Source organism: Camellia sinensis, chromosome 3 (genome assembly GCF_055761805.1).
Source record: "Camellia sinensis isolate YWXY chromosome 3, ASM5576180v1, whole genome shotgun sequence".
Classification (NCBI taxonomy): Eukaryota; Viridiplantae; Streptophyta; class Magnoliopsida; order Ericales; family Theaceae; genus Camellia; species Camellia sinensis.
Genome location: NC_138963.1, coordinates 200,946,345 through 200,968,324, shown reverse-complemented (window position 1 = coordinate 200,968,324; position 21,980 = coordinate 200,946,345). Strand labels below are relative to the sequence as shown.

The following is a 21,980-nucleotide window of genomic DNA, read 5'->3' as shown; positions in this document are numbered from 1 at the left end:
TTTCAAAATGCTGAATCTCTAAAACTAATGGCCACTTTAAAAGTTTTAGGATCATCCTCAATATATAATGCCATAGGCATTAACTGTGTCAAATTTTCTCTATCTCCTTCTACTAGAAAAATAATAGATTGTGACAAGATAAAATCAAGATCTAGGCCTTTTTCCTTTTTTGGTCTCTGACATTTTCTAGGTTCTTCACTGGGAACTATATGTCTTTTGACATTATTTTGTGGCTCCAATTCTAGAGAAGAATTAGGTTCAAAATTCTGTAGTTCTAGCTCTTGGGAGCAGTTCTCAGTCCTTACATCTTTGGAATCTGTGTGGAATTTATTTTCAAAAAATTCTACATCATGAGATTCTACAATTGTGCTACACTGAAGATCAAGAAGTCTGTAGGCCTTACTATGTTCAGCGTATCCAAAGAAAATACTTTTCATTGCTCTAGGCCCCAATTTGGATCTTTTTGGATCCGGTACCCGATAATAAGCCAAACACCCCCACACTTTCAAATGTGAAAAATTAAGTTTTCGTCCTTTTCCAAAATTCACAAGGACATTGATTTGTCTTCCTAGAAATTATTTTGTTATGTAAATAACGAGCAGTATATAATGTCTCTCCCTACAAATTTAAAGGTAATTGAGCATTTACTATCATACAATTTATCATTTCTATAAGTATTCAATTTTTCCTTTCCGCCAAATTTTGTTGTGGTGTGTAAGGTGCAGATTTCTTATGTAGAATACCATGTAATTCAAAGAAATGATCAAACTTGTGGGGAAAATATTCCATTCCTCTATCACTTCTTAAGAATTTGATTTTCTTATTCAATTGGTTTTCAACTTCACTTTTGTAAACTTGAAATTTACTGAAAACTTCATCATTTGTTTTCACAAGGTAAACATATGTGTATTCAGAAAAATCATCCATGAAAGTGACAAAGTACATTTTGGAGTTAAAACTCAATTCAATACACAAATGTCAGAATGAATTAAGTCTAAAATCTCAATAGTTTTAGAAACACTTGGAAAAGATTTCTTAATTATTTTAAACTTAGCACAAACTTCACATTTATCACAATTTGAATTATGGTAATTAATCAAACCAAATTTGCTCAAATTTTTAATGGATCTAAAAATTAAATGTGCAATGCCATAAAGAAAAATACTCAACAACATAATAAGAAGTTGTGTTATTCTCATTAATACTTAACTTAAACATCCCATTACAACCATTTCCAACAAATTTTCCATTCTTAATCAAGATCAACTTATTGGATTAAAAAACAACCTGAAAGCCTCTCTTGCATACAAGATTAACAGAAACCAAATTCTTTTGCATATCAGGAACATGAAGAAGAGTCAGCAATTTTCTAGAAGTGAAATTCAGATCAACACTACCTTTTCCAGCAACTTACGCACGATTATGGGTTCCAATTTGAATCTCTTGCCTGTCCAATTTTTCGTATGTCTTGAACAGCAACCTGTCCTTACACACATGAACCGTTGCACCAGAATCAAACCACCATCCAGAAGAAGTATCAGCCATGTTGATTTTAGTCACCATTGCAACCAGTGCCTCTTCTACCATATTGGCAGATGTTTTATGTTCTTTGGAACGACACTCTTTGGCATAATGTCCCTTTTTGCCCGAGTTGTAGTAATTTCCATTCTTCTTAGTTCTTCTTCTTTTATTGTTGTTGGCACGATTCTTATTAGATTCAACATTATGAACATTAGACTGAACATCTCCCCTCTTCTCTCTATTGTGATATTCTTCTTCAATTCAAAGGTGGATTTGGATTTGCTCAAAGGAGAAGTCCTATGCCTTATGTAGAAGTTTTTCTGGTAATCTTTCCAAGATAAGGGAAGTTTTGCAATAATTGCCCCAACTTGAAAAGATTTTGAAAGCTTTAGGCTCATTGCAAAGATCTTATTAACAATGCTTTGTAATTCATGAATCTGATTTAAAATGAGTTTTTCCATCGATCATATTAAAATATTATGTAACTAGAAATTTATTTGTACCTTCCTCCTGGACCTTGAATTTAAATTCCAGCGCATCATAGATTTCTTTTGCAGTCTTAACTTCTTTATAAAAATTGTAGAGACAATCTAAAAATGCATTCATAATATGTCCTCGATAGAACAAATCATCTTCAGCGCGCTTCATCTTTCTCTTTTTAAGACTTGCAACCTCTCCATCTTTGGGTTCTAGAATTGATTCAAGATTTGGATCCAGAATGTAGTATACCTTCATTGCAGTAAGGAGGAAAATCATCTTGTCTTTTCAGCAGGTGAAATTGCGTCCATCGAACTGATCAAGTTTAACTAAATCGTCGTCCATCATTTTGATTGAAATTGAATTCTTCTTGATCTCCATTGTTTAGTACAGATCAAAATTATGTTCTAAAATTGTTGGGATAGAAAAAACGAGAAGAACAAATTTGTTGGCTTGAAACATATTTAAAGAGAGTTTCTTTAGAACGTAATTTGCCTCCACTTGACTGAATTTGTTGATGGGTTGCAGGCAAAAGCGTTCCCTGGACACAACAAGCCTTGGATGAAAAAGACAACCAACAAAGTTAGTGATTTCCTATGAAATCCAAATTAAATACTTCTATTCTGAAAGAGAGGTTGAGAGTTTTGAAGTAGGTAAAAGTTGTTGCCTGCTAGAGTTTATATAGACACAAAGGTGTCGGTTGGATACAACCATTCCAATAGGTGCCTTTATATTCCAATAGGTACCTTCTAGTTTAGTATCTATTCAAATAGATACAAACATTCCAATGGATGCCTTTACATTCCAATAGGAACCTTTTAATTTGGTGTTTATTCAAACAAATACAAACATACCAATAGGTTCCTTTTAGTTTGTAAGTAGCACATCTATTGACAACTTTAATCTAGACCCTCCATTTAAAACTTTTTTTAATCTAGACCATTGATCAGGCATTCCAGATTCAAAAATTAATCAAACTCAAAATAAGCACAAAAGCTATTATGCTATCAAACATGTCTCAACAATTGTTAGGATAGAAAAAACAATAAGAACAAAATTGGTTGGCTTGAGGCGTATCTAAAGAAACTTTCTTTAGAATGTAATTTGCCCCTCAGTCAATTGAGTTTGCTGGTGGGTTGCAAGCAAAGTCGTTTACAGGACACAACAAGCCTTTTGGATAAAAATTGACAACTAGCAAAGTTGGTGAATTTCCTATGAAATCCTAATTAAATAGTTCTATTCTGAGAGAGATATTGAGGGTTTCGAAGTAAGTAAAAGTTGTTACCTGCTAGAGTTTTTATAGACACAGAGGTGTCAGCTCAAATGGATACAATCATTCAAATAGGTGCCTTTATATTTCAATAGGTACCTTCTAGTTTGGTGTCTATTCAAATAGATACAAACATTCCAATAGGTGCCTTTACATTCCAATAGGTACCTTTTAGTTTGGTGTCTATTGAAATAAATACAAAACCATTGATCAGGCATTCCAGATTCAAAAAAATAATCAAACTCAAAATAGACATAAAAGTTATTATGCTATCAAACATAAGGCCAGTTTTGATAGACACTTTGTGGTCTGTACTCAATACTGTTTGAGAGAATATTCAAATTAGTTCTTGTTGTTCCTGTTTAGGGAGTTAGATTTGTAGCCAAAAAGTTACTACAAATTGTCACATCACTCTCTATTTTTTGTACTTTTTTTTTTGTAAAAAGTTAAAAAGTCAATTAAAATAATCAATTTCCAATCAGGTCATTTATTGTTATTGTTGAAGATTTGCAATTTATTCAATTTCTGTAATTTATCTCATGTTAATTTAGTTATTGTAATTTGAATTGTATTTTAACCCTTTAATTTTTCATATCGTTTTAATTTAATTCAATTGATAACATCTTTTAAAAATTAGATAAAAGTCAAAAGCAAAACGATTTGTTCAGAAGGGAATGCAATATTAATGAATGAACTATTTTGTCTCCTACCCCTTTTATTTATTTATTTATTTTGTTGAATGCACTATTAATAAATCAACTATTTTATCCCCTACCCCTTTTATTTATTTATTTTGTTACGGAAAGGAATTGATATACAAAGAGCTAAATGCAAGGTCTACATGGGCAATAGACACCAACACCAAAAGCATGTAGCTCCAAGATGCAACTAGTGAGGAAACCAAAAAGGGCTAGACTCTACAAAACAAAACTCCCATAATTCAACAGTTTAGGTGAAAAGCAACCTCTCAACCCAAGAGCTCATCACCAATTTTAAAATGCTTGGGAGAGACATTGGTGTTTGTTACATTTAGAGATGCTTCAATTTATTCATTGCAACTTCCTGGAAATGTTTTATTCACCATTGCCTTTGTTAATAATCTTTATTTATTTTCTTAAGGCCTTTTCTTTTTCTAATAATCACTTCGCTCACAGTGTAGAAGCCTCTCTACTACCAGACTCATGGTTAGTCTTGCATCTTTCTCTTCCTCTACACATTACAAGGCCACTTCAACCAATATTTTCATCTCACTTGCATCATATCTTCCTTTCATCATTGGGTCTATGTTCTTTTCAAGCTAGGACTCCTTTGCATCACTTTCATTCATTTTCTTTCTTACCCATTTAACCAACCCTTTTTGTTTCATCTCCACTAAGTTGTCAAAGGTCTAAGGATCTGTCATCAGACTCTTTCCATTAACCATCTCCAACACCATAACTCTGTAGCTATAAACATCAACTTTGGATGTGATTTGGAGATTGAACATCCACTCTAGAGCTATGTAACCTCTTGTTCCTCTAACTTTGGAGAAGCTAACATTTTGTCGACCGCCTCTGTTCAATAGCTTAGAGAGACTGGAATCTGCAACCTTTGGCTGGTAATTAGAGTCTAAAAGAATGTTTTGAGGCTTTACATCACAGTGGAGAACCCACTCCAAACACTTATCATGTAAATAGGCCAAACCTTTAGCAGAGCCAATCGCAAGATCAAACATTTTCTCTCAATCAAAGGTATTGGAAGTAAGATTTTCTGCTAAAGACCCACGCTCCATGTACTCATACACCAAAAGCTAATGGTTCCTTTCTACGCAATATCCCCAGATCTTTATCAAGTTGATGTGGTTAACACTCCCAATGATGCTTACCTTTGCCAATAATTTTGATTCTCCTTGGTTAGCTTCATTAAGTCACCTGATGATCAAATAATACACCCTTGTATACCACACCACTATCTCCTCTTCCAATCTCTTCCCCAAAGTGATGTGTTACTTTCTTTAGCTCATCGTATGTGAATTTTCTAAATCTAGACACGGCTTGAAGGTAACTTTGTGTAGTTGTGCCCAAATCTTTACGGGTTCAATACAATATGTATTTTACAAAACAAATGCAAAAAATCTGAATCCCTCCAATTGCTCAGCAAACCAAGTCATGAACAACAAAATCCCATGTTCTTTGGGTTTCTTATAACTAATTGGACGCATGCAATCTAACTTGAATTTTTTCACAAGCTTTGCATAGGATGAGAGTGAAGCTTTCAGCAATTTTATATATATGGAATCTGGAGAACTTGGTGAGCGATATCCATTAAACAATAGTGTCTTGCAGTAGTAATTGTAAAAACCAATACCTTGGTTAAATTTGTATTGAAACCCATAGCAGCTGCAGCTTTGCAAGCATTCATTCTCATACCTCTTGAAGGTATAATTGCTATCGAACCTAATATCATAGCCACAGAATTCAACATGAGGAAGCTGGAGGAAACCAACCTCACTATCGTTGCAAGAGAAAGTGAAATTTCACTCACATCTGAGAGATTGGTCTGTCTCATTTTTAATCTTGTACCCTGGTATACAAGAGCATCTCCTACCAGATTTCTCATGGGGAACAGAAGTACACAAACTGTTGGGTCCGCAGATACCACGGATCTTGCACAGCTAAGATTTGGCTTGCCAAGTCATATTTCAAATTTTGCTTTTCTCATCTAGACTGTACATTTGAATGTTGCCATCGTGATCCATGGTTAATCGTCTCTGAATTCTAATTCTAGAATATGCAATTGTGAATCAAAAACCATCGATTGATTTGAAATGGCCCGAGAAGTTGAATACAACAATTCTCCTACTGTTGTAACTAGACCTTCCAGTCTCCCAACTGTTTAGTGATGGGTCCGACCAATACATGTTAGATAGGTCAGGCCAACATAGAGAAGACGGAGGACTTTTAAGTCGTTGATTAAGGCCGAATTGTACGTCATTGAGGTTGTTAATTAGGATCTCTTCACTTCATTTGCTTGTCAAAATATATACTTTATGTATGTTGAATGTTAATTAGATTGTACATAGTCAGAGCATAAAATAGGCAAAAAGATAGAATTTGGAGAGAGTTGACTTTCTCGCACGTGCATTGACTTTTTCTGGGAAAACGTGCCAGATGTTTTAAACCTATTTGGAAAGAGACCAGAAGGATAAAAGGGCAAGAAAAAGGTTGGATTAGGGTTCTGAAGTTGTTTTGTCAAGAAAGGGAGGCTAGGGTTTGAAAAGAAAAGGAACTTGAAGCTTCAAGCATGTCTCCCATGGTGGCTTCTTCTCCATCTATCTCGTTCCACTCCACCATGAGTGGCTAGTCTCCTTTTCTAGGGTTTTGATGAAACCCTAGCCATGTAATAGGTTTTTCTTTTTGATTTTCAATTATGTAAAGGTTTGAACACTTGTATGGAGTTTTAGAAGTTTCGTATATATTTTTTCCATTATTTCTTCAAATATTCGGCTTTCTGTGATTGTTGAATGTTTTCCATACAAGAGTTTTCTATTCTTTCACATTCAAGGTATGAGACGAATCATACAACGAGAGACGAGTCGTATCACTACCTTAGTTTAGAGTGAACGATTCGTACTACTTAAGATGGTTCGCGCTCGTACATTGAACGTGAAGATTTTCTTGTTAAATGCTTTGAACTTGTAGTTACGAAGCATTATTCTGTTCGAACCATAACATAATTGTTTTCAATTTGAAAACCCTATTTACGTGACTAGTGGTGGACTCTTTGCCCTAGGTTTTTCCCCAATTCAGTAAATCCAATTTTATTTATAAGTGATAATTTAATTATTTAGTTTAATTTATTCGTTATTAAATTAGGTTATGATCAATCAATCTTTTCATCAAAATTAATTTAGGAATTTAACAGTTAAATTAGTTTAATTTCACAATTGTCCTTGTGGACCGATACATGGACTTCCCATTATTCTAAAAGAATTTGGTATAGTTTAGTGTTTAATTTTGGTGTGTTCAATGACCCATCAGTCATCGAAAAAGAGCTTGTAGAAACTAGAAGAATAATTAGTTTGGCTTCGAGACGACACAAGCTTTGTATTTCTGGTGAGTGGTTGGTAGGGAAGAAGAGTATCAGTCGGTGACTGAAAATTTCCCAAAGAATTAAACCCTCAGAAATAAGAAGAATAAGGTTACCAGTGTCGTTTAGTAGAAATTGAACTAAAAACATTGAGTCAGCCAGCATCTGTCAAGATGACATTGACATTTTTAAGGAGCGGGATCTTAGATAGTCTTCCATTAATAGGTGTTGGAATTATGGTTTTATAGACTTATTTTGGGCCAAATTTGAGCCCAAATTTGAGTGGGTCCACATATCTTTTGAGGTGGGTCCAAAGAGGTGACGTGTTCCTTGCTACATGGCAAGTCACACGGTGAAGACGGTTCGTCAAAACCATTATGAGTGAATGGAAAGTTGACGTCATTTTTGGGTTCGTGGAATGAACAATTAAAGAAGTAAAATGTGGGTTTCCTTCTAATGGTTGTCCCACATTAGAAACTTAAAAGAACTTATGTGTGTATATAAGTTCTAGATAGCAACACTTGAGTTAAGCCCCAAGGGGCACCCCAAGTTTGTAGAAGAAAAGAGTTATGAACAATGTGACCTTTGGCTCAACCACCACACACGCACGCGCGCCGCCGCCGTCCGTCCATCCGACCAGCCAAGACAAGCTATGCTGGGCGCAAGTGTGGGTTATGGGTCGGGTCAGTTCTAATATTAATTTTTTTGGCAAAATTTATTTGAATTTTTTCAAATTCTTAATGAAATTAATTCAAATTTTGTACCAACTTTGAATTCATTTTTTTCTGTCCATACAGTGACTTTTCGGTCCAATTTCTAACAGATTAAAACTGCTTTTAACAGTTTAAAAACTGCCTAGCAATTTTGGACAGGTTTAAAATTGCCTAGCAATTTCCAACAGATCTAAAACTATTTTTCACCTGTTCTAGTTTGAAAACAGATCTGTTCATTTCTTTTGTACCTGTTCGGCTCTTCCTATCAGCCACCTATTGCCTATAAATAGAGATCATTTTCCAATAGTTTGCCATCCAGAAAATTTATCTTGTTTCCCGTTCTTACTCTTTTGCATTATCTATTCTTCATATTATTTTTAGGAGAAATATTTTAGAGTATAGAACACAAATTGTTTGGAGTGCTTCTACAATCTGTGAAGATCATTGTATCCTGGGAAATAGACGCAATTTATCCGTAAGCACCGTAGCGAGGCAAATCTGCCTTAAGGACAGAGTGTCACACACTCGACTTGATCATTTAAATATTTATTCGGTTCGGTAAAATAAATTTTGTAAGTAATTTATTTTTATTTGTTTGATTTGTTTCAAGTTATTTATTTTATGTAGAAGATTGTTCCAACAATCTTAAGACAGATTCGAATTATTCTGTTTTAACAGAATTTTTCGTTTGTTTCATTTTCTTCTTTTCTTCTTCTTACAGAAATTATTTTTTGTGGATTTACAAAATAATATTCTGATTGGAAAAATAAATAGTAGTAATATACTGTTTGAAAAATAGTAGTAATATACTGTTTATTTTCTTTGACAACTAGTAGTAATATACTTATAGTCATTAACAATTCAGAATATTTATTTGTAAAGTTGGTCAAAAATTAATTTTAATTTTCAGAAATAATTTATGAGTTTTCGTTAATTAAAATTTTGTTTTCAGTATTTTAATATTTGAAGTGTTATAGAAATATTTTTCTGTATGGAATTAATTTGTTTAAATAAATATTTTATTTTCAAATTAATTGGAAATAAAAGTTACAATTTTTATTTTTTTATTTTTATAGAATTAAATTCTGTGTTTTTGGTTTAATTTTCTATGTAGTATAAAATTCTAATTATAATTTTGTTTTATAATTTAGAATTCATGGCTACTGAAATTAATGCTCAAACAAGTACTGGTATGGTGACTACAATTGCTCCTATCCCTCCTCGTGTTATGACTGTACCAGTGAATCACAGTAAAAAGCCAGAGAAGTTCTTAGGAACTAATTTTAAAAGATGGTAGCAGAAAATGTTGTTTTATCTTACTACTCTCAACCTGACACATTTTCTCCGTGAAAATGCTCCTACTCTAAAAGAGGATGAAACCGACCAACAAGTAATTGCTGCTGTCAATGCTTGGAAATAAGCTGATTTCCTTTGCCAGAATTACATCTTGAATGGACTGGACAACACATTATACAATGTCTATAGTCCTATCAAGACGGCAAAAGAACTTTAAGAGTCTTTGGAGAAAAAGTACAAAACGGAAGATGCTAGCTCGAAGAAATTCGTGGTAGGCAAATTTTTGAACTTTGTAATGGTTGATTTCTAAGGCTGTGATCAGCCAAGTTCAAGATCTCCAACTCATTACATATGACATTCATGCAAAAGGCATATCCCTCAGTGAATCCTTCCAAGTTGCTGCCTTAATTGAAAAATTACCACAAAGCTGGAAAGAATTCAAGAACTACCTCAAACACAAGCGCAAAGAAATGACGTTGGAAGAATTGATTGTGTGTTTGAGGATTAAGGATGATAATCGCAATTCAGAGAAACGAGCTGGTAAGCATCCAATGGAGTCTAAGGCAAATATGGTGGAACATGCTTCCAAAGCAAAGAAACGAAAGTATTCTGGAGAAAGTTCCGCACAAAGCTCTAAAGGAAAGGAAAATAAGAAGTATAAGTTTAATGGAAAATGTTACATCTGTGACAAAGAGGGACATCGGGCCAAAGATTGCCGTAGCAAACGCAAAGGCAAAAGAAGATCAAGCAAGAAGCTTGCTCAAGCCAATATGACCGAAGTGAAAAAAAAATTCAATGGTGTAGATGACATAAATTTTTCTGTAATTGTTTCCGAGGTAAACCTTGTCAAAAATCCTAAAGATTAGTAGGTGGACATTGGTGTTACTCGCCACATTTGTGCCGACAAAAAGATGTTCACATCTTATTCTGTAGTGGACAATGGTGAACAACTTTTTATGGGCAATTATAGACACCCCATTTTTTACCGCCCTTAAGACTTGGGTGCTACTGATTGTTTACTTGGTGATGAAAGTTGTGCAGTGCCAAAGGGTTAATTTCTTCAGCAGGAAGAGAGTCAAATCCCAATTTCATAGCCCCTTTTGGACCAAAACGATCTTGATCAAAAGATTTTAGACCTTGAAACCCTCTCTTTCAAAATAGTTTTTGAAAATGTTCCTACGATGTTCCGACGCTCGCATTTTGTTAAATGCCGCGCTTTTCGGTAAACCGAGCAAGGGCAAAGTGGAAATGAATGAAAGAGAAATGAAATCTTTGAAAAAAATTTCAAAACACCTTGTTTAGGGGTTTGGAGTTGAATAAAAGAGGAGAGGAGAGAAAAAAACTAGTTTGAGAGAAGTTCGGCATGAATCCGAGAAGGATCGAAACTGAGCGGCTTCACCAAAACAGGCATAACTTTTTGCACAGTTAGAATTTTGATATGAGGATTCGGCCATTGGAACGCTTACTTCCGGGACTTCAATTTGGACACAAGAATGACCTGAAAAGGAGTTCAAATGAAGGATATATGCCTATTTGAAGTTTGACCTGTAGAGTAGATTTTTGCTGTTGGCCAGAAAAGTAGCCAGCCGGCCAGTTAAAGTAGCCTGCCGGCCACTTTTTCAAAAAATTCATTTTTTTTGCAAATCTTTTTCCTCCAGCTATTGTGCATTGCTCCAGATATTTCCAAACTTAGATATTTCGACCAAAGCTCTATTCTTGCTATATATAAAGCCATATCACTCATTTTGCAAGAGGATAACATTTTGAGCAATTGGGAGAGCTTCTCACACTAAAATCTCTCTCTCTCTTTATGAATTTTAGAGCTAAATTTCAACTTTTCTCTCTAGTTTGCTCTCCCTCTTGCCCTTGTGTGCATGCAAGAGATATACTTGGAGATATACCTCTCCTTTGCCTAGGCATCCTTGATCATACTTGATCACCATTGGGTTGAGATTCTTTGGAGCCTTGTTTGAGCTCCAAAAGGTGGTTCTGGCTCAGATTTGCACCTGTTTTGCTACTATGCTTCAAGGGTAAGCACTTGTCCCTTTAAACCTTTGTTTTGCATGCTTGTTTTACCACCTTTGTAAACTATTTTTGGCTTGGTTTTGAACTGAAGAAAACTCTGTTTTTCAGTCCTAAAAATGATGGTTTAGGCATATTTTGTGTTAGGGGATTGTCTCTCCCTTCGCTCTTTGGCTTGTAAAGCCTTTTAAGCCAACTTTCTAGGCTTTTGAAACCATCTTTTCTTGGCCTTTAAACCACTAAATTCCTGAGGAATTTCAATGGTGGAAAGGTGGTTTTGAGGTCCAAAATGGGAGGGGGTAGTCCCCCCTCCTTTTGTCTTGTTTCCATGCCTTGTTGGCCTAATTAGTGAGCATGTTTTTCTAGCTTGTTTTTCTAGCATCTGTTGGCCTGTTCTTAGCTTATTTTTGGGCTTATTTCAGCATGGCATAACTCTGTTTTGACTTGGTTGAGTCACCTCTTACATGCTTTTTACACCTGTAGTGTAATCTTGCCATTTAGCCTTACATGCTTGGTACTTTGGCTCATCATTCTAGCTTATTTTGGCTATGCTCCCACATGCTTTTACTCTTGTTTTAGCATGCTTAAACTCTATTTTTGGCTGGCTTGGCCACTTCTTGCTTGCATTTTGTACTTGTAGTGCAAATCATGCTTATTAGCTTAACATGCTTGATGTTGTAGCCTATTATTTTAGCATGTATTAGCTCCATTCCAGCACATTTTTGATAATTTTTTGACATGTTTTAAGACTATTTTGAGTCTTCTTGGTCATATGAGCTTTGTTTTGTATAGCTATAGTGCAAATGGCTTCACTAGTCTTGTATTTTGAGACCCCTAGCATGCCTTATTTGTGATGTGTGCATGATATGGCATCATTGGTAGGTAAATTCAGAGCTTATATCTTTGCCATACTTCCACTTAAATCACTTTTTCAATGCTTTTGAGAAGTTGAGCATCGTGCCTTGTTTGTGAGCCAATACATGAGCTTATTTTTCTTGCCACCTATGCTACAAGTCTAGCATGTTTTTGCCACTATTTTGACCTGCCTTATATCTGTTTTGAATGGTTAGGGTCATTTGAGCATTTCTTAGTATGGTTGTAGTGTAAAGGGCCTTGACTAGCTTTGAGTTTTGGGGCCTTTAACATGTTGTGCATGTGATGTTTGCATGGTATGGCACCATTTGGCATGTAATTTCAGTGTATATAGTGTAATCACACTCTCATATACTTCGCTTCTTCATAGCTTTTGAGGGTTGTGTATTATGCCGTGCTTATAGGCCAACATGTGTGCATGCTTCTCTTGCTTTTTGAGCTTCCATTTCAGCATGTTTAGGCCACTATTTTGGCATGTTTAACCTCTGTCCGGGGTTAGTGTGGTCATTTAGGCTTAGTATTGTATGCCTATAGTGTTATGTTCTTTGTTAGCTTCAATGCTTTCGACTCCGAGTATGCTTTACATGCATCATTTTCATGCTTTGATGTCATTTAGCATGCTATTTCAATGCTGAAATATGTGTCATTACATCCCATTATTCCACTCTCTTATTCGCTTTGAAAGTAATCTTAAGCCCCTTGTCGGCTTGAACATGGAATTGAGGTTCATGCCTAATGGTTCTAGCCTTCTCTTGAGGGTTTCTACTAACAAACGGCATGAAGCTTCTTCCATGCTCAAGGTGCTTGTGGCTTAGATTCTCTTTCAAAATTAGAGGACTCTCACTTTTGGACTTAACCGGTTAAAAGACTTATCGGTAATCTAAAATGAGTAAACAAAATGAATTAAAGTAAAACATGCCAAGATAACATGTTTGTGTTGCATTGCATGTGTTTAGATCGGACATTAATCCAAACACGAGAAAAGAGGGGCATTTCATACTCAAAGTGATGAAGCGTGCCTTATTTCTTGGTTGTCAACCCTCTTGATCATGCATGATAGAGGCGGCGGCTCTTATGTGTTGTTTGTGCATTCATCAATATTGTGCGGGCTTGACTCTTTGGCCATCATGCATTGAGATACATGATTGGTGGCTTGAGAGTCGAGTGCTACGCTCCTTTGAGCTTGAGAAATGATAAGGAGAGTAATTGCATGCACATTTCTTTGTAAATGCATTGTTGTGCCTTTGTTGATCTCTGTTGCAGCAAAGTTGAGGTTCTGGAAAAGGAAGTGGCAAGTGGCCGGCCGGCCACTTGCAGCAAAATTTTCTAGAATGCTCTTGTTTTGAGGCAGATGCAACCTGAAAGTGCGTTCGATGTTCTGAGGTCACCGTGAGTGCAAAAAGAGACAACTTATGGCAAGGCAAGGCATTTCCCGGGCGAGGCAAACCAAGCATGCATGCATCCCTTGCTTCCCGAGGCCGTTCATTTAAATTGCTTAGCTAATCAGCTAGTTAGCTTAGACTTTTTTTGTAATTAATTAGTTAAGTGTTTAATTAATTAATTCAGTTTGTAACTAATTAGTTTAGATTAGTTAGTTATTCAATTGTGTTGTAATTAATTAGCTAAGTTAATTAATTAATTGGTTTGTAATAAGTAGCTTAGCGTAGCTAGCTTAGCTTATTTTATTCAAACCCTCCGTTGAGAGGGCACAAATGTTGTAATAAGGGTGCGTGCATGTGTGCATGTTTTTCAACCCCCATTTCTTTCTCCTTTTTACTTATCAGCTTTTGATGGTTAGTTTAGGGCATGTTTAAATTAGCATACTTATGCTTTGCATGCGTGCATCATTCATTCGTATTGCATGCACCGGGCTCGGCGCATCATTCAAACTGCATCGTATTTCAATACGCTTTCTTGAATACATGATCAACAACATGTTATCAAATTGAATCATATGTCATGATTAGATAGCCGAGCCTATTTAGCTGCATTTTGCATGTGTTGCGTTAGGCATCTTAACATAGTTAGGAACATACATGATTTCTAACTAGCTTTCTGTTTTGGCTCGGAGTACACTGTAAGTGTTTATGCTTTAGCATACTTGCATGTATGTAAGTGTTGCGATGATAGCATGCTTGCCATGAGTCTATTTGCTTAATTGCTATAACTGCATGAATGCCTGTGGATGAAAGCTTCATTGCTTGAATTGGGACAATTCATCAATTGTGAGTTTTAAGCCGACTTGAAGGTGGCAAAATCATCATGTTTTAAGTCCACCTTGTTTGGTGGCAAATCCGCATTTTATCCTACTTGCGAGTAGCACTTTCAAACCATTTTTGAAAAACAAACATTAGATGTTTTGTTCCAAATTAAGTGATTTAATCTATACTTGTATGCTGTGCGCATCACATAGTCAGGTTGGATTAATAACTAGAATAAGAACGCATGTGTTTTCAAAAACAACATATCATGTTAGTAGAGGTCGATCTTTGATCGGGCAAGCGAGAGCGCTCATTTCAGGACCTTCCCCTCTCGTACCCAAGTTCCCGAGCCGAGGCAACTTTGGTGATGATGGACACGTTGCCTTTGGCACGAGTCAGGGTTTCTTAAATTTTCCAAAAACAAAATATTTAGGTGGCGACTCTGAAATCTAGCAAAACAATCCATGTTTGGCACTTTTTGATTAAAATTGATTTTCCAAAATGATTTGTCGGATTTGGACTCTTTGGTGATTTATTAGTCTTACATTGCACTTTGTGAGATTAGATTCAGAACTGTGACAGGAGTCCGAACTATAATAGCTAGAACGCAATTCGCGCCTTCTCCGAAAGAGGGGCTCGCGAAGCGGAGTTCGGGGCGGTCTACAGCAGTTCCTCGACTTCTAAAGTTGAAAGACAAGGAAAAATTATTCTAAAGATGACATTTGGAAAGGAACTCACTCTCAACAATGTGATGCAGGTACCGGACATTCGCAAGAATCTAGTCTCCGAATCTCTGTTGAGTAAAAAAATGGGTTTAGGCTAGTTTTTGAAAGTGGCAAATTTGTACTTACCAAAAACAGGATGTATGTAGGGAAAGCTTACATGTCTAAAGGCCTTTTCAAACTAAATGTAATGACTATTGTACCCTTTGTTATTAATAAAAATACATATTCTTCTTACTTGCTTGAGTCTTCAAATTTGTGGCATGGTAGACTAGGACATGTTAATTATGGATCTTTGTGTAGATTAATTAATATAAAATGTTTATCTAAATTTGACATTGATTTAAATCATAAATGTGAAATTTGCGTTGAGACAAAATTAACTAAAACTCTTTTTCATTCAATTGAACGAAGTACGGAGCACTTGAATTAATTCATAGTAACATTTGTGATTTTAAATCAATACAAACTAGAGGTTAGAAAAAATATTTTATCACTTTCATAGATGACTATACTAGATATAGTTATGTTTATTTAATTCAAACCAAGGATGAAACTTTGGAAACTTTCATTCAATTTAACAATGAAGTTGACAATTAACTTGGTAATAAAATTAAAAAAAACTAAAAAGTGATAGAGGTGGTGACTATGAATCACCTTTTGGTGAGTTTTGTAAAGACTATGAAATAATTCATCAAACCACCGCTCCTTACTTACCTCAGCAAAATGGAATTGTTGAAAGGAAAAATAGAACTTTAAAAGAAATGATGAATGCAATGTTAATAAGTTCTGGATTACCTCAGAACTTGTGGGGGGGACATAATACTTTCTACTAATTATATACTTAACAAAGTACCCCGAAAGAAAGTGAATCAAACACCTTATAAAATGTGGCATGGGAGAATACCATCCTACAAATACTTAAAAGTGTGGAGGTGTTTGGCTAAATTAGTTATTCCTAATCCTAAAAAGACTAAGATAGGTCCTAAAACTATTGATTGCATTTTCATTGGTTATGCCAAGAATAGTAATGCATATCGATTTTTGATTCATAAGTCAGAACATTTCAAAATGCAAGTAAATACTATTATTGAATCTCAAAATGCATCATTGTTTGAAAATATATTTCCAAATAAGACTGGACAAGAGAGTAGTACTAATAAAAAATCTTATGATGCTATTACTAGTCATGATCAAGAACAAAAACAAGAGATAGATCAAAATGAGGAAAAGGTACCTAGGTGTAGTAAACGTGCTAGAACCTCCAAATCTTTTGATCCAGATTTTCTAACATTTTTGTTAGAAAATGAGCCTTCAACTTTCAAAAAAGCTATGTCCAGTCTTAAAGCTCCTTTATGGAAAGAGGCTGTCAATAGTGAAGTTGAATCCATCTTACAAAATCACACTTGGGAATTAGTGAATTTGCCACCAGGTTGTAAACCTTTTGGGTACATGTGGATTTTCAAGAAAAAAATGAAAGCAGATAGATCAATTGACAAATACAAGGCAAGACTTGTGGTTAAAGGATATAGACAAAAAGAAGGTCTTGATTACTTTGACGCATACTCACCAGTTACTAGAATAACATCCATTAGAATACTAATTGCCATTACATCTTTGTACAATCTAGAAATTCATCAAATGGATTTTAAAACAGCTTTCTTAAATTGTGAGTTAGCTGATGAAATTTACATGGAACAACCAGAAGGATTTTCTGTTCCAGGAAAAAAAAAAAAGAAAGTGTGTAAATTGGTTGAATCGTTTTATGGTTTAAAACAAGCGTCAAAGCAATAGCATGAGAAATTTGACAAGGCAATGATGTCAGATAGATTTAAAATTAATGAATGAGACAAATGTGTTTATATTAAAAGCACAAACAATGGTTATGTGATAGTATGTCTTTATGTGGATGATATGCTCATCATAGGTAGTAATAATGACATGATTAAAACTACCAAGAAAATGTTGAATAAACATTTTGACATGAAGGACATGGGAATTGTTGATGTAATACTTGGTATGAAAATTACCAAAATATCAAAAGGTTATACTTTGTCACAATCACATTACATTGAGAAAATACTTGACAAATTCAGCAAAGATGATGATCATCTTTCTGGAACACATGTGGATGTTAATTTGTTTCTTTTTAAAAATGTAAAGGAAAGTATTTCTCAATTAGAGTATACCCAAATTATTAGAAGCTTAATGTACTTAATGAACTGCACTCGCCCGGATATAGCTTATGCAGTAAGTAAATTAAGTAGATATACAAATAATCCGGGAGTAGAACACTGGAAAGCTATTATAAGGGTTCTTAGATATCTTCGATTTACTCGTAACATTGGGCTAAATTATACTAGATATCCAGCATTACTTGAAGGATACTGTGATGCAAACTGGATATCGGATGGCAGAGACTCAAAATCCACCAGTGGGTATGTCTTTACTTTTGGCGGGGCAGCTGTATCTTGGAAATCTTCCAAACAGACTTGCATTGCTGGGTCTACTATGGAATCAAAATTTATTGCTTTAGATAAAGCTAGGAAAGAAGCAAAATGGCTTCGTCATTTCCTTGAAGATATTCTAATGCAGCCAAAAGCAGTGCCTTCTATATGCATACATTGTGATAGTCAATCAGCAATAGGTAGAGCACAGAGTCATATGTCTAACGATAAGTCACGACACATTCGTCGTCAACATAACACTATGAGACAACTACTCTCTAATGGAATTATTTCCATTGAATATATGAAGTCTAAAGACAATATAGCAGATCCACTAACCAAAAGGTTAGCAAGAGAGTTAGTTGAGAATTCATCGAGGGGAATGGGACTTAAGCCTATTAAATAAGAGTTACCACAACAGAAACCCAACCTAGTTGACTGGGAATCCCAAGATCTATGTTCAAAGGGACAACTGTATGACTCATAAGGATCACTAGAGAATCAAACTCCTACCCATTTCTATGATGAAATAGTGATGTCTGTAGTGTTTTAGATTAAGTAAATAATTTTAATGATTCTTATATCTAAGAATACTTAGTGGAGTATGGCAAGATACTCTTTATAAGAATCACCTATATGAGTGTGAGCTGGGCTGTTCTATGAGATTTGTGAAGGGCTATAATTCTCTAGAGCACTCAGAAAAGACCAGGTTGTTCAGGGCCACAATCAACACAATAGTGAGAACTAAACTATGTCTAGTAATATGCTATGTGAGTTCTATCATTTTGGTTTATACAAATGGTTGAACAGTTCATGACATCATGTTCACTGGTTAGCTAGTAAATCCGATAGTGTCTCACAAGAGAAGGTTTAAAGCCAAAAGCTACATATCCTTTGCAGAATATTTCCAATTTCTGTACTCTCTATAATTAGATCATGTTGTTGCATTTTCTCTCTGTCAAATTCATTATGATTTTATAGGCTTACTTTGGGCCAACTTTGAATCCAAATTTGAGTGGATGCCACTCGTCTTTTGAGGTAGGTCCAAAGAGGTGATGTGTTCCTTGCTGCATGGCAAGTCACACGGTAAAGATGGTTAATCAAAACTATTTATGAGTGAATAGGAAGTTGACGTCGTTTTCGAGTTCGTGGAATGGACAATTAAAGAAGTAAAATGTAGGTTTCCTTGTAATGGTTGTCCCATATTGGAAACTTAAGAAAACTTATGTGTGTATATAAGTTCTAGGTGGCAACACTTGGGTTGGGCCCCAATGGGCACCCCAAGTTTGTAGAAAGAATGAGTTATGGACAATATGACCTTTGCCTCAAACCACCACACACGCGCACGCACCGCTGCCGCCGTCCGTCCGTCCGTCTTAACGGCTGTGTCGGGCACGGGTGTGGGTTGTGAGTCGGGTCGGTTCTAATATTAATTTGTTGGACAAAATTTATTTGATTTTTTTCAAATTCTTAACGAAATTACTTCAAATTTTGTACCAAATTTGAATTCAATTTTTCCTGTCCATACAGTGCCTTTCCGGTCCAATTTCCAATAAATTAAAACTGCTCTTAACAGTTTGAAAACTGCCCAGCAGTTTCGGACAAGTTTAAAACTGCCCAACAGTTTCCAACAGATCTAAAACTGTTTTGCACCTGTTCTAGTTTGAAAATAGATCTGGTCATTCCTTTTGTACATGTTCGGCTCTTTCCATCAACCACCTGGTTGCCTATAAATAGATATCATCTTCCAGCAGTTTGCCATCTAGAAAATTTGTCTTTCTTCCTGTTTTTGCTCTTTTGCTCTTTTGTATTATCTATTCTTCATATTATTTTTAGGAGAAATATTTGAGAGTACAGAACACAGGTTTGGTTCATCGTACAGATTGTTTGGAGTGCTTCTACAATCTATGAAGATCATTGTATCTTGGGAAATAGACGCCGTTTATCCGTAAGCACCGTAGCGAGGCGAATCTGTCTTAAGAACAGAGTATCACACACTCGACTTGATCTTTTAAATATTTATTTGATTCGGTAAAGTAAATTCTGTAAGTAATTTATTTTTATTTGTTTGATTTGTTTCAAGTTATTTATTTTACATAGAAGATTGTTCCAATAATAAGTTGGTCTCGGTTGGCCATCCAAACTATGGTGTGACTCCTATCACACATTGGTTCACTAAACCATATCGCAAAGCAAAAAGCATTGTCGTCAACAGAGTTAAAGCCAGCTGAGAAGACACCACTGGGTGAAATCAAAACATGGCTTGGCTTCTCCACGGAGAGCGATGAGCCTTTACTTAAGCCATATGTATTTGGTGTTGAAAATGAAAAGGATGGGAATGACAGGATCAACAAAATGAAGAGGATCAAAATTGGCATACCCATCATCTAGTGCTTAGTATTCTATTCTTCTTGGTTGTAAGTAGTTGTATATATAGAGATCAGCTCCACATAACGTAAGGATGGGAGTGACAGGATCAACAAAATGAAGAGGATCAAAATTGTTATACCCATCATCTAGTGCTTAGTATTCTATTCTTCTTGGAGTTGTAAGTAGTTGTATATATAGAGATCAACTCCATGTAATGTTTTGCACACGCAAAGGTCATTAAATGGAGAAAGTTATTTAGCGGTGTTCGACTATTGTTTGTTTTATACCAGACACTGCACTAGTGCTGTTTTTCTCTCAAAAAGACCAAAAGTAATAAATTTAAAAAAAAATACAAAAAAAAAATATCCCTTATAATAAAATAGATTTTTAATTTTTAATTTTGTCAATTTAAATGCCTAATGCTTTGATTTATTTTTAATCTTAATCATGTGTTTATTTTTGTTAAATAAAACTAATGGAAAAATTATATTTTAATCATCTATCTATATCTATACTTACTATATATATATAAGCAAATGTAATTATTATGTCAAAAGTCTCCAAATATTTATTCTTAAATTTTCATAATTTTGGAATAAATAAGTAAATATGTGGCACCTCCCTTCACCTCCGTTCTTACTATTCAAGTCTTCTTACTTCCTTTCCCAATTGTTATATAAAAAATAAAAAATAAAAAATAAATAATATCTTTCATTAGAATTTTAGTTATAGATATGTATATAGAAACTCACATGTCTAATATCACGTAAATTTAAATTTAAAAAAAAAACAAAAAAAAAAAACCCCCACAAATCCCACAACTCTTATTAGTAATAAGATATTACAACCGGTTATTTATAAAAAATAAAAAATGAGATAATATCTTTGTAGGTGTCTATCTAAAATCTTAATCCAAAGTTTTTGAATTTTTACATTTAAAAAAAAAGTAGAAAATGCCATACTCAATTTCTATTGGATCATATTTCATTTTTTTTTAAAGGAGGATAAAAAGGTCAAAAATAATAAATAAACAACCAGATAAGTGTTAACATTTATCAAATAAATGTTTGCTTTTAAAAAAATAATAATAATTCATTTCTATTTAAAAACGTGATGTTAAAATTTTAAATTTAAATTTTCTAGAATATCTTTAGCTCATTATCCCTATCCAAAAATTAAATTTGAATTTAAACATTAAACCTAAAATGCGTTATCTTTAAATTAAGTTTTCATATAAATTTGAACATCCACTAACAAATTCCATTTGAAACAAACCCCCAACAACATCCTTTTTTTTTTCTCCCACTTAATGCAGTCATGATCGTAAATATTTCTTTAAAATATTGATATTTTATATCTCCTAACTCCAATAGTTTATTTATTTTTCCGCTCTAGAAAAGACTGTAATATACATAAAGCTTTACAAGCAATCCCTCAAGATCAATCATTTTTTTAATTGAAATTTATTTGAAACCATAAAATGCCATGCAATTTTTTTTTCTCTATTGAATATTTCAATGATAGATCTTTTTAAGCAATATGTTCAAATTCATATAAATTTACATACAGTCGATATAGTTTTACATAAAATCTACTTGGGTCTATAAACTTTTTCATGCAATTGCTCTAGATTTATAGGTCATTGCATGTAATTTGTGATAGTACTTGAAAAGAATTTTTATTAAATAATTCATGCGCATTACAATTATCAATTGTTGGCGTGAGTTGTATTATTTCTATGTATAGGTTTTTCCTCACGTAGCTTTATTGTCTAAATCATGTCCATATTTGTATTGACTTTGAGTCTACCCCAAGTCCTCTTATACCTATATAAGGCTTCCTGTATCTTCACTCTTGGTAATTAATTCATATACATTAAAATCCCCAATTTATCACTTCATTTATTTTGTCTTGGTATCAGAGCGATTCCTAACCAAGTTTAGGTCTTGGTTCACTTGCCCTAACCCTAATCTCCAAACAAACTCTCCCTCATACATACC

At 34.5% G+C, this 21,980-nt stretch overlaps 2 pseudogenes; both read right to left on the bottom strand.

The window, feature by feature from the left end:
• Positions 1–4,400: 4,400 nt before the first annotated feature.
• Positions 4,401–5,866, bottom strand: LOC114321161 (putative receptor protein kinase ZmPK1; annotated as a pseudogene).
• A 184-nt stretch (positions 5,867–6,050) lies between these two features.
• LOC145822161 (putative receptor protein kinase ZmPK1) lies at positions 6,051–19,994 on the bottom strand (annotated as a pseudogene).
• Positions 19,995–21,980: the final 1,986 nt, after the last annotated feature.